Raw genomic sequence first — 13,717 nt, 5'->3', positions numbered from 1 at the left:
CGTACTTGACAAGAACCAATACCGGACAAAGCCTGCAAGAACAAGACCTACAAAAACCAATTGCTCTGGAACACGATGGAGGCGTGCAGAGCACAATCACGGAAGCTGAAAATCGGAAAAGGGACCTCTTGCTGGAGATTGCATCATAGCGCTTCAGCGCATCCAGGCATTCAACAAGGACTTCGAACTCAGCGCCATCTAACGTACCTAGCGTAAGCCCAGGCGCTACCAGGGCATGAGCTACTGCAGAGGCTGCACGTGTGAGGGCCGCTTACAGTCGACAAGAGGTAGCCATGAAATTGGAGAGAGCCTGTATTGGAGATGAGGAGCAAAGAGATGCTGCTCCAGCAGCCACCAACGTCGCTCCTGCCACTGCTGCTGCCTCTGCGCGTAGGAAGGCCAATTTGTAAGCGAACTTAGAGGCCTTATGTGAAGAAAAGGAAGCAGCCGGCGCTGAAGCCTAAACCGAGTTCTTGGAAGCAGCTGCAAGACAAGATGGCGGGGAGCAGCAGAACAATCAAACAGCTCCAGTCCACCGTCTCTACCAGACGAGGAGGTTATCACAGATGCCAAAGCTATGAAGAATCCATATGAAGTAGATGCTGTTCCTCTAAAAGCATTCGCTACCTTGGGCTTGCTACAGCTATCACAGTGATCCACACTCTAGCATGCGTACCGATGGACTACAACAGGCTCGCAATCCAGGTATGCTTGCACAGAGAAATAAGTTTCCTCATACCCACCGCAAGGAAGAGACGACTGCAAGGTTCCCCTTAGCAAGAACCATTGCACATAACCCATACCCTACACATACACCAAAGGCATCCAACCAACCCCACTCTACCTTACGGTTCAATGCTGTGAACGTAGATGGCAAGCAGAGCAACATGCCCAACTACAACAGCCCGCATCTTTCTCAACCCTCAGACTGAAGCATCAGGCTTGGCAGACTTAGGCTAAGGCCCGCTGCCTCAGATCACGCGCCCGCACTACAGACAGGCGGCGCGTGGAGAGGCACTTGGGTTTTTCTCCGGTCCAAAGGGACCATTTTTGCGAGCGGGGGGGGGGGGGGGGTGGCCAAAATGGGTGGGGGCGTGGCCATGATGTGGGGGGGGGGGCGCGGCCATGACATGAGGGGGCGGGACCGCCCGTCAGCCGTTCAGCCCCTCAACTCCTCAGCCCCTCAACCGCTGAGCCCCTCAAATCCTCAGCCCCTCAACTCCTCACGCACTCAGGCACACACACATACACACACGCAGACAGGCACTCACGCACTCAGGCACACACATACACAAACACAGACAGGCACTCACGCTGCTTTCCCCCCCACACTCTCCTCCCCGCTCCCCGAAGCCTCCCCTCCTCATTGGCTTACAGCCACATCACGTGACGCGTCGCCGCTTGGGATTACATTTCTCTTGAATCCCCTGGCGGCTGATGCGTCACAGCATGTAGTGAGCTGTGCAGTGAGGGGGGACTGGGACCGGCGTGGGAGGATTCCCCTGCTGGTGGGGAATGCTCATGCGGCCGCCCGCACCACCGGGCACAGCGGGTCCCAGCCCTTAGCCAAGCACCTGGTCCGGCATGAAGTGTTCAACACAGGATTACCAAGTTTGATGACCGTCCTGAGAACTACAGAGCGTGGAGGTCCACGTTCAAGAATGTAATCAGAAGCCTCGATATCACCGCAACTTGACCTGCTAGTCAGGTGGTTGTCAGTACACATGACTCAAGAAGGTCTTAACTCAGTATGGCAAAACCTAGAGCAGTGCTATGGCAGCCCAGAGATAATTGAAGACGCGCTCTACAAAAGGATTGAAAATTTCCCCAAAATCTCAGGCAAAGACAATGTAAGGTTACGTGAACTTGGAGATTTCATTCGTGAATCAGCAAGAATGAGAAATTACCCTACGTTCGCCCTAGGTACATCAACCGTATCTAGTGCAAGCTACTTAAATAATGAAAGACCAGTGACAAGATATGGTAACACCTATCTCAGTCCATGGAACAGACATGTCTCCTACAACATACTGTATAAACATCATAACCATCCTATCGCTACAAGCAAGAAAACAGGGGACTCAAACAGGGAATGTCATTACAATACAACACAATGTCCCAAGGACATAATGAGAGATCTTGCTCCAAAATATAACTTGTTGCAGTACACCCCGAGGGACAACCTGAAAAAGCTACAACAATGTATGCCATCATCGATGATCAAAGCAACCGATCATTAGTCAGGTCAGAGTTCTTTGACTTATACAACATACGAGACAACGCTTCCCCCTACACACTCAGAACATGTGCAGGACAGATGGAAACAACAGAGAGGAGAGCAAATGGCTACATCATGTGTTCCATAGATGATAGAATAAAGATACCACTCCCTATGCTTATAGAGTGTAATCAGATGGCAGAGAACAGGAGTGAAATTACCACCTCAGATGTGACACATCATCACCTCACTACAGGGGAATAGTGTCCCGTTGTAACAAGACGCCCAGATCTTTTTACTGCTCGGCAGGGATATCTTGAGAGTACACAAAGTCCATGAACAACGCAATGGATCCCATAATGCCCTGTATGCCCCAAAAAGACTCGACCTGGGATGCATAATAGTAGGTGAAGTATGCATTGACAAAGTGCACAGACCGGGCAACGTTGATGCCTTAAAAACAAATATTTTGGAGAATGGACGTGCATCTCTCTTCAAACCATGTTCTAACCACTTCCATGTGAAAGAAAGACTTGGCAACAAAGGCATATCACTGAAACTTACAGAGATATATTTACATCAGAAAGGCGTGGAGATTGCCTAGGATGTACAGTGTTCCAGACAACAAAAGATGATGCTAAACAAGCTTCGTCAATGGAAGACAAAGATTTCCTGAGGATGATGGATAAAGAACTCTTTAAAGACTATTCAAATCGTTTGGTGGCTCCGCTTCCATTTGTTCACCCAGAGGACGTCTCCCAAACAACAGAGGCAGCAGGCCCTATCTAGAGTTGCTTCGCTACATCACAACTTGGAAAAGAAGCCAGTGACAAAGTGCCACTTTGTTGCCTTCATAAAGAAGATATTCGACAGTGGTCATGTAGAACCTACTCCTCCACTGAAGGAAGGTGAAGAATGCTGGTACCTTCCATTATTTGGCTTTTAGCACCCCCAGAAACCTGGTCAAATCCAGGTAGTGCTCAATTGCAGGCCGTCTCCTTAAACGACATTCTCCTTACTGGACCAGACTTAACAAATAGTCTTAATAGTGTTAATCTACTTTCAGAAGGAGCCTATTTCCATAACAGACGATATTCAACAGATGTTTCACTGTTTCCTTGTTCAAGAAGACACCAGAAACTACCTTATATAATTCCGTTCTATCCGTAATAACAACGTTAGAGTACAGGATGAAAGTGCATGCCTTGGGTAATAGTCCATCACCTGCAGTGGCTGCCTACGGACTCAGAAGGACAGTTCAAGAAAGTATGCTAGAGACGCTAAGAAGTTTGTCGAAAGAGATTTCTATTTAGACCATGGACTCAAGTCAATCCGTACAGAAGAGGAAGCTATCAACATACTCAAAAGAAAACAAATGATGCTAGCAAATGCCAACCTGATGCTCCACAATATAGTCTCTGATAGCACCATAGTGATGAAGGCATTTAATTCAGACGATCACGCTACTAATCTGAAAATTTTGATCTTGGGGTCAATACGTCACCTATATAGTAGAGTCTAGGATTGAGCTGGGCTCTTAAAGTGGACACATTCACATTCCAGGTATCCATCGAAGAAAAGCCATACACCTGACGTGGAGTGCTGTCTACGGTCAACAGTCTCTGTCCCCTGTATGTGTTTTCTTTCTCCTATGGCTGCAGTGACCTTTGCCCTAGTCTCCTGTTACTGTGTAATGTACTAAACTGCCATATCAGACTGTTGCCTTAGCAACCCCTTCTCTGGGCCCCTTAGATCAGGGGGGCGCAAACTGGGGGGAGGAGGGGGCAAAATTTTCTAAGGGGGTTGCCGTGCTTACAGATGCCTTACGCGCTCCCCCACAACATTTAAATTGATTACCATGGTAGAGCGCGGGGCCTCTGTAAGTGCCTCTTACCTTCTCTCTTGCTTCTCCTGACGGGTCGCCATGACAACACAATGTCAAATGGCAACGCATTGCCATGGGAACGCGACGTCACATGATGCCGCAGAGATGAGGTGCGGGTTAGAGGCAGTTTGCTCACCTCTGCCTTAGATTATGGTATATTCCTGACTCCCTAGCACTTGGAACAGCCCTGCCCTATTTCCTGTTTTTCAGACTGTTTCAGCCTCTTTTAAGCTTGCAGCCATTGCTACTCGTCTACCCCAAACTGCTCTCTCTGTGATAGGAAAAAACACTCCAACGCACAGCCAAAAATAGAGTGGGTAAGTACCTTACCTCCGTTTTTTTAAACATGGACCAATAAAGATTATATTTTTATCAGTATTCTGGTGTGGGACCCACTCTATTTTTGGCTGTGCGTTGGAGTGTTTTTTCCTTTGGACTTCCCTTCATTCTCCTAGTTGCATGCCTATCAAGATACACAGGACTGGGGCAATACTATATGTGAGTATATTACCTTATGTTTACCTTAGGACTCTCCCAATGAGGCTTTAGGTCTGATTTTCTTTAATCTCAGCCTTTAACCTTCAGGGACAGAGATATCCTACTCTTGGTGTACAAAGTGCTATGGTTATTATTACATACCTCACTAGCCCCAGTTACCTACCTGTTGCATCTTCTTAAAGGACTTATATCATTTATCAAGATTGGATACAAATGTTGGAGCGCATATCACTAATCTACTCTCCCTGTGATAGCATTGTTTTTTCACCTTCCTCTAATTTATGCATCCCCAAATGTTCTGTTCATTTCTGTTTGTACACATTAATAAAGTGTATCAGAAATCCTAGAAGGACTCTATTTGTATGAAGAAAGAGTCAAGTTTACCTGTCTGACAGAACATTATATATATATGTATATACTACAACTATATACTTATTCCTACAAGGGGCTGTTTCATCGTACATATAGAAGTATGAGAAGTTAAAATGTATCATCATAGTTCATCTTTCCTTAGGTACCCATTGAAAATGTACCTGTTTTATGGTGCCTGCAATATATAGTTGCAATACAGCAGTCATTGAGTTTCAAAGTAAATGTAGGGCCGTCAGCGGCTGGAAAAGGTTTAAAACCATAGCAGGTGATTTGAAATGGTATAGTGTGTGTGGCAGCCTCTTTAATAATTTCCTTACAGCAGCAGCATACCGATTTTTTACTTTAAGAGATTGTCTTGCCATTTCCAACGCTGTTTTTATTTTCTTAATCTGATGCTTTGTTCAGGAGATATGTGTTTAAAACATGAAGTGCCTGGGATGTTAACATAAAGTTATCCCCAGACCATACTGCAGGCTAAAGGTTACTAAGGTAACTTCGGAAACTAGAGTTTAACACTTGAAGAACATAAACAAAAAAAATGGGACATGCGCCGGGGGAAAGATGAGTTGAATTCCTATAGGATTCATGTGGGGATGGGGATTGCTTCTTTAAGATTACTTAAAAATGCTTGTAAAACGTATATACTGTATTACAGATTGAAATCCTTACATATTTAGGCTTGATATAAAAAGTCGATAGTGTCACTTTTGGTTATATAAATTGCATTGCCAACCTAGCATCTTCGCTGCAACACATTGCCGGTCGGTCTGGAAGTAAAGGGTTAAAAGATAAAACATGATTGTTGCAGTGTTTTGGTTCCTTGAAGAGTAATTCCAGCCCTTAAAGAGCACTCAGTTCGGGAACTTTAAAGGAAAAATAAATAAATCTATGTTTTGTTTTACTATATGCGGCCTTTGATTACCTTTATTGAAAACCAATGACCTAAGCTGCTGATCGATTAGTTCTCCCGTGATCGATCAGCGCAGATCCTGCTTCTCAGGGTTCACTAAATCGCTGCCTTTCATTTCCAATCAATCCTTCAGTCAGTGTAACTCAGCAGCTACGATGTATTCTTATATTAGCAAAGTAACATTATCTATTGTCCCATTTTGCAACTCACACTGCTGGGAATATTGGCAACTAATTAACACCAACAGGATAGTGTTGCAAATATCTTGCACAGCTGCAGTTCTAAAACCTGCTATAAGCCCGCCAGTACCTCTACCTGTTAATAATATTATGTATTTATTTGTGTATGTACAGTTTATGGTACACATCCTGTATATGTATACTGTGCCCACATTGGGCTGATATATTTTGTAGCCTGTTTTAAATGTGTGTTCCTTTTGTGTGGAGAATAAGGTGGGCGAGATAAGGTGAGTGGCTTGAGACATTGTCGAGCGAGACAGGGCTGTGGACTCGGGTGTGGGGGAAATGGATCCCTGCGGTGGGACCATTGTTCGACCCAGACACTGAGTCGCCAACCCCTTCGGGAGTATTGGTAGGACCAGGGGAACCGTTGACAGGACTGTGCACGGTAAGCACGATTACCATTGGTCCGTTCAAATGCTCCGCTTGACAAGCCCTCCCCTGTAGGCTGTCCTCAAAGTCCGGTAACCTCCCTCACCCAGGATTGGTCACATACAGTCAAGCTCTCGCTTGCTGATTGAACCCCGAAGACAGTCTGCTTGGGGATTGGACGGCCCTCCGTCCTCCATGTTGGTGGATGGAGACTGAGGGCTATATAAGGAGGAACCCAGATTTAGTTCCAGAGACTTCTTGCAGAGTTCTCGGAGAGCCGAAGTGGACCCTTTAAATATCCGTAGTCGTCCGAGGCTGTTACGGAGACTTGCAGAGGAGTGTGGAGGTAAGCGACGGCGGAAACTTTGAAACTACTGACTCACGGAGAGCAAAGGAGTGCTGCCCATACTACCAAGGACAGTGGCACAAGATTGGGAACGTGTATCAGGGTAAACTTCTAGACAGAGGTCCACGCACACAGGATTTTAGGAGGTTCCCCCAGTTGGTTGAGTTTGTGTGTGTGTTTTGTCTACTGGAGGTTTCTGGAAACTTTTTCCAATAAATTCCCTTTTCTTGAACTCTGCATTTCTGTCTAGTGTACTGATCCCTGGTATAATTGTCCTAGTCTCCCGTGACACTCAGTATATTAAAACTAATTAAAATTGGCAATAAGAGTTGAATACAATTTTTTTTAAGTAGTAAGCATTATCTAATACTACAGAACTGATTGATTTAAAAACAAAACAGACATGTAGGATATTGCTTGGATTGCTCCTTTTAATGGCAGGTGGTCCCAAACTTTCACCTCATTGCAAATAATTGTGGGAATTACCATTTTTTCTTAGCTCTGCTCACCATCAAATATATAGATAAGTTAATGGTCCAGTCTGAAAAGCATGTCACAAACAGTCTGAAAAAATAGATCTGCTGACAGTTACGAGAAGTGCCGCAGCAGATGAGTGGCCTGCAATAAATTTGAAGGGGCTTTGGGGATTACCACTTATTGGGGTAACCGGTGATCTGTAGACCACAGTTTGAGAACCCCTGCACTATGGGATCTAAACTATGTATACTGTACATCAGGGGTGCTCAACTCCAATCCCCCCCTCCCAACAGGTCAGGTTGAAGACTGAGCCCTTGATTGAGCCACCTGTGCTGAAGCTGGAATATCCTTAAAACATGACCTGGGGGGTTCTGAAGACTGGAGTTGAGCACCACAGCTGTACATGATGGCAAGAACTGCAATGGACACAATAATTGGTAGGGGAATGTGAACGTCAGAGTGCTCTCAGACTTATCACTGCTCAAGTAAATCTGGGCCTTTGTGTAATTTCTGCATAACAACACAAAGCTGTGTCTATCAGGCTCCAACTCTTGCTGGGCCAGCAATGAAGTGGTTATATGATCAAAAATCCTGCTGCCGCTGTATTGGACAAGGAAATGTGCTGTAAGCTGAAGACGCAATTACCATTCCTACAGAAAAAGAAAAGCTAATAAAAACCTTTAAACTCAAAGTTGAACATGAACAGAGGAAAAAAAGGCATATTATGCTCGTTATACAGATGCACAGCGGGACGGGTAATTATGTGGGATAAGTGAACTTATTGGCACATGGATCGTTCCTGCAACAATTACCTTTAACCAAATATGTCTAATCTACAGTCGAGGAAAATTGAGAGATAAGTGACGGAGATCTTTTCATCTGATATGGGATGTTTTACCTGACAGAAAGTAGCACAAGATAATGTAACCCCATCGGGGTTAAAGGACTTAAATCCTAATTTATAGAGGCCCAGACCAGCTTTTATAAATGCTTTAAAATAATTACAGAATATTCTGCGTATTGCCTATGCATCTTAAATAATATGGCTAAGGCTTAGTGAGTGTAAAAATGAGCGACTCCTCAAATATATCTTCAACACAAAATGGGTTGATTCATACATTCTAAATCCAGGGTGGCCAACTCCAGTCCTTAAGAGCTACTAACAGGTAAGATTTTCAGGATATCCCTGCTTCAGCACAGGTGGCTCAGTCAAAGACTGCATCCTTTTCTACATATTGTCCTGCACACTTGAAGGAGCGGTGAGCAAAGACACTAACTGCTAGGGGAGCCTGGTTCAATTCCTGGTGTCAACTTCTTGTGACCTTGGGCAAATCACATCATCTCAGGCACCAAAAACATAGATTGGAAGCTCATCTGGGCAGGTACAGTGTCTGCAACAATCCAGTGTGCTGCATACGTACCACGCACCCTAATTACATACCAAGTAAGGACAAACAAGCACAGACACAAAAGATTTTATCATCATGCACATTCTAAAATGGGTCTGTTCAGAGGATTAACCCACAAAATCTAGTGATGGTTCTGCGAGTCCTACATATTGCCCTATAATACACGTCATCTCAGAGGTTGTCCTGTTCATCAAAATGATGTCAAGCACTATAACAGACTATCCTGCACATCTACAAGTACATTCAAATCCATCTTCTGCACAGCAAGCAAAATACTAGTCTGTGGCAGCTGTACTACATGAAAAGTGTTCCAAATGCGATGGTGTAAGGAGTACCACAACTTTTTTACATTTTATTTACTGTACAAACCTACATTGCCACTTCTATTTTAAATACATTATTTTAATATAAATATATATTAGTACAGTGACCCTTGGGCCTAGCGTCCGCTTGGGTATATCCAGCTAAACAACTTTCATGGATCTTTTTAAAGTGAAGTTTTCCGTTGAAGTCGCCTATACCCACCCATCCGTGGGTGAAGAGGCGGAAAGTAAATAGTACAGTAGAATGGTAAATTATTTGGGGCCAAATAGTTTGTGCAGAGAGTAGCCTAAAACTATTAATATAATTTATTTTAATAAGCCTCTCCTTATGATTAGTTCTGGAGACTCCGGCCTATGCTCTTCTATGGGCCACTTTCCAGTACATTAAAGTGAACAGGCCATAAGGTGTCTTCCAGCACTGTAACCGGTCCTATGGAATAGCACCACTTAGTAAAGTAAAGTAAAATATGAAACTAGGGTTTAAGTTAGGACAAGTAACGTCTACAAGTTCAACCACTGTACACATCCAAGGCAACCTATTGCTAAACCACTTCAGTGAGGAATTTATATGAAAAAATGTATTGTTATGTCTGTTGCATCCTTATCCCATTATTTCATACTGCTCAAACAGCCCTTACCTGACATCATGAAAAGCCACTTCAGGGAACTGCGGCTACTCAATGAAACATTGTGTAGCCTCGACAATAACCAACAATTGCAAGACCTTCTATGGAACAGCAAAGTCACTTGACTAAACCGGTTTCCTATTATCAGTGGGTCCCTGTGTATTAAGTCAGTAGCACAGAGTACCTCTTTTCATTCACAAGCCAGTAAATATGAATTTAAAAAAACTACTTTAAAAAGAAGCGACCTCTTTATATTGAAAGAATAAATAAATTGTAAAGCTTAAAAAAATCAATTGTATCCCGAGTTTTGCTCCATTTCACGGATGCAGGCTCCAGATAAATGTCTTTTGTAGCTGCTCTGTAATTTACTTTTAAAGCATAATTACTTTAAATTGAAATCCTGCAGAATTGCAATAACCTCTAGCAGCAAAGTGGTTAACAAAAAACACAATCCATATTGTGGTTTCAGATGTTATAATAATAATAATAGCATGTTCTTTTATAGCGCTGCCAGTTTTACGCGGTAGCGCGTTACAGAGAAGTTTTGCAGGCACAGGTCCCTGTCCCGTGGAGCTTACAATCTATGTTTTTGGTACCTGAGGCACAGGGAGATAAAGTGACTTGCCCAAGGTCACAAGGAGCCAAAACCAGGAATTAAACTAGGTTCCCCTGCAAACTCAGTGCCAGTCAGTGTCTTTACTCACTGAGCCGCTCCTTCTCCCGTGGTTATTGGTAGCGAAAGTGATTTAAATCAGTTGCACTTCCAACATATGTTGTAATATGTGATTACAATTTTAAAAGAATGCAGCTTTCCCGCACAGTGCCACTGCTGCCTATACTGTTTAGACTGTAAGCTCTGCAGGTCAGTTGTAATGTTTGGATCTCTTACCCCTGTAGTTTTTATTACTGTAGGTGAATAACAAAGAGAAAATTAGAGAAATGTGTCGCCCTAACTTTATACATGTTGAGGCTCCCTGCCAGAAGGGGGTTTCAGATACATTGCATGGAAAAGTAGGGGGGTGGGGGGGGGGGGGTCAAGGTAGTTGGATAAGTGTGTTCATAAGCAGCTCTCCACTGCAAGACCAGGTCTGAAAAAGCCAGATCCCACTCAATTACCCCAGATTTGCAGCCAAGAGCTGCTTTGCAATACACTTTAGAACTCCTGAACAAGGGGCACATTTTCCTGCTTATCTTAAACATATTTCAATATTCACCCAGCCAAAAATTAAATCGCCTTGTTTAATTCCTGCTTTGTACACGCTCTTCATCAGCCCCCCCCCCCCCTATAACGCAGTGACCGAGGTGCCAGGATAACAGCCATCGTCATAGATTTTGGATCACAGGAATACTCAGAACCCAGCATCTGCAGCCCTGACCCACACCCCTGTATACTGCAACCATTCGGTGCACTAAGAGTTAACCCAACCCAAGCATCAGTGTGCTGTAGAAATTGGGGAATTAAATAAATGGTCACCCAACCGCTGCAGCACTTCTACAGCCCCCCCAATGGTTTGCACAAGCCAGGTATAGCACTGTAGCTGCAGTAAGTGTCCTTAGTAAGGTTATTTCAGGTAAACCAGGAGCATATGCTTTTGTAGGGTCCTGTAAACAACAGAAGAATCAGCATTGTCCCACAAGTAACCCCCCTCCCACACACATGTATGCACCCTGCATGTGCCCACCCATTTGGGCTGGAAGTAGGGGTGTGCATTGGGTGCTGCAGCCCCCCTCCCCCCTGGGTGTATACATTTTGTATATGACGGTTAATGCATGTTACTGATTTTGCATATACAGCACCCCCACCCAGAGAGCTGTCCCTGCACTCCTTCCTGTCCCCACCCATGGGGGCTGGAAGTAGGGGTGTGCATGGGGTGCTGCAGCCCCCCTCCCCCCTGGGTGTATACATTTTGTACATGATGGTTAATGCATGTTACTGATTATGCATACACAGCACCTCCACCCAGAGAGCTGTCCCTGCACTCCTGTCCCCACCCATGCTGCATATGGCAATAGAAAGCCACAGCTGCTTACCTGCTGCTGCCCTCTGTCACACCTCGGAGTCTCCGCTTGCTACAGACGCGTATACATTGTATCTGCTGCTTCTTCCTTTACACAGCAGACCAGGGGGAGCCAAATGCCATCATTCATTTGCATTCCTGTGCGGGTCACATGGCTGCTTCAGCCAATGGCAGGGCTGCTGAGCTCCTCCTTCTCTTGGATCTCTTGGCAGGTCCACAGTGCTACAGGCCTTAGCCGTTGCCCATAGCAACAAGGGGGAATATTGGACTTTTTGGAGGGGGTCATTTTATCTCAATGTAACATCTTTCCAGATCTATTGGCAATAATTGAACATGCTTTCAGTATGAGGGCTGGTTTCTTATGTGAGGGTGCAGACTGTCCACCTTATAGAAATGTAAGAGAGAAAATGATTATTATTATTTATTTGTAATTAGCCAACATACTGTATTCTGCAGTCTATTACAAATGGGTGTGAAGACATTAAAAAGTAAATATAACATTAACATACATATCACCCCCGTCCCCTCCCCCCCCCTCACAACAGGTCAGATTTTCAGGATATCCCTGCTTCAGCACAGGTGGCTCAATCAACCCCTGCTTCAGCACAGGTGGCTCAATCAGACCTGTGCTGAAGCTGGTGTAGCCATGCCTGGTTTTGACTACCAGTCTGCCCTCCCTATCATGTATCTGGCTTTTTCACTTCTCTGCACGCCATGTCGGTCACAGTGACACTGTACTCCCTAGGCAGACCACGTTCCCCTCTGTACACCACTTTATGCATATAAACGCTGCGACCAATATTCCAGACGCGCATCAATTGGGATATTTGTTCTTCTGCTTGGGGTCCCGTAATAGCACCTCCCTTGGACACCATGTAATACTCAATATCCCCCCTGAGCCACCCATCCCGGCGGTCCTCTATCTCCTGCATGAGGGGTTCGGGAACATATGGATACTCTAGCCCAGGGGGGCGCAAACTTTTTTCCCTGCGCCCCCCTGACGGCTGTCCCCTCGCTCCCGCGCCCCCCCCTAACCCCAACTTACCCGCGCTCCGGCGTAATGACGTCACGTTGCCATAGCAACGTGACGTCACATGACCTCGCAGCGTCATTTTGACGCCGCGTTGCCATGGCGCCGTAGGGAGGAAGCCGCCGGAGCCACGGTAAGTTAGGTTTACAGAGGCCCTGCAGCTCCCCCGGCACTTAATTTAAGTGCCTTCGGGAAGCGCGCGGGGCCTCTGTAAACCCCGCGCCCCCCGTCGGCAGTGTCGCGCCCCCCCTGGGGGTCGCGCCCCACAGTTTGCGCACCGCTGCTCTAGCCCATGGGTTCTTTTATATTTTCCCACAATGGCCCGTTCTGCTCTGCAGGCCCTAGTCAGTTTAGCACTGCCCGCTCTTCCCGACAACACCCATGACAGGGGTTCATCTGGATCATCCAACCCCTCTGGCCCCCAGGGTTCTATCAACCCACGCCCAATCTTAAACCATCTTTCCTGGGTTTCCCTGAGATGATTCTCCTCCGTGAACTCCCCTCTAGCCCACCAATGATCTATCACCCCCTCTCGATCTAGGATGAACCGGGTTCTATCAAGTCAGGGTACATAGCCTTCAAATAAGGGAGCCCACCATCGGGTTTCCCTGACCTCCTCTAAGGACACCTCCTCCAGCTCTTCCTCCTCTGGGCCACCCCCGGAAGATATGCCCGATGTACACTCGGATGGTACTTGATTGTCCGAACCCCTTTTCTGGCTCTGACAGTCACTGGACACCGACACCTGTCATGTAATCCTCCCTCCTCCCACTGACCCATCATCAGAGGTCCCATAGTCCAGGCTCCCAGTCCGTTCATCGGAAGTGATCCGTGAATCCTCTGACATCCCTAAACTAGAAGATGACCCAAAATGGGAAGTGAATGGGGCTGAAACTTTAACTAGGGCCTTGGGTCTAGCTAGGACTGGGGTTTGGGGATAGGGCCGCACAGTCGGTATCCGCGGGGTTAGGACCCGCTCCTCTTCGCTACCTGG

At 45.8% G+C, this 13,717-nt stretch overlaps 1 protein-coding gene across 1 annotated transcript in view; it reads right to left on the bottom strand.

Annotated features, from left to right (window-relative positions):
- Nucleotides 1-11,881, bottom strand: part of PHC2 (polyhomeotic homolog 2) — a 162,408-nt gene extending 150,527 nt beyond the window's left edge. Inside the window, exon 1 of the mRNA XM_075605806.1 lies at nt 11,707-11,881. The gene's annotated coding sequence lies outside the window, so the exon portion shown is untranslated. The remainder of the gene's footprint in view (nt 1-11,706) is intronic.
- Between the last annotated feature and the right edge of the window lie 1,836 nt (nt 11,882-13,717).

Source organism: Ascaphus truei, chromosome 6 (assembly GCF_040206685.1).
Source record: "Ascaphus truei isolate aAscTru1 chromosome 6, aAscTru1.hap1, whole genome shotgun sequence".
Taxonomy (NCBI): domain Eukaryota; kingdom Metazoa; phylum Chordata; class Amphibia; order Anura; family Ascaphidae; genus Ascaphus; species Ascaphus truei.
This window is presented reverse-complemented; position numbering and strand designations above follow the sequence as displayed.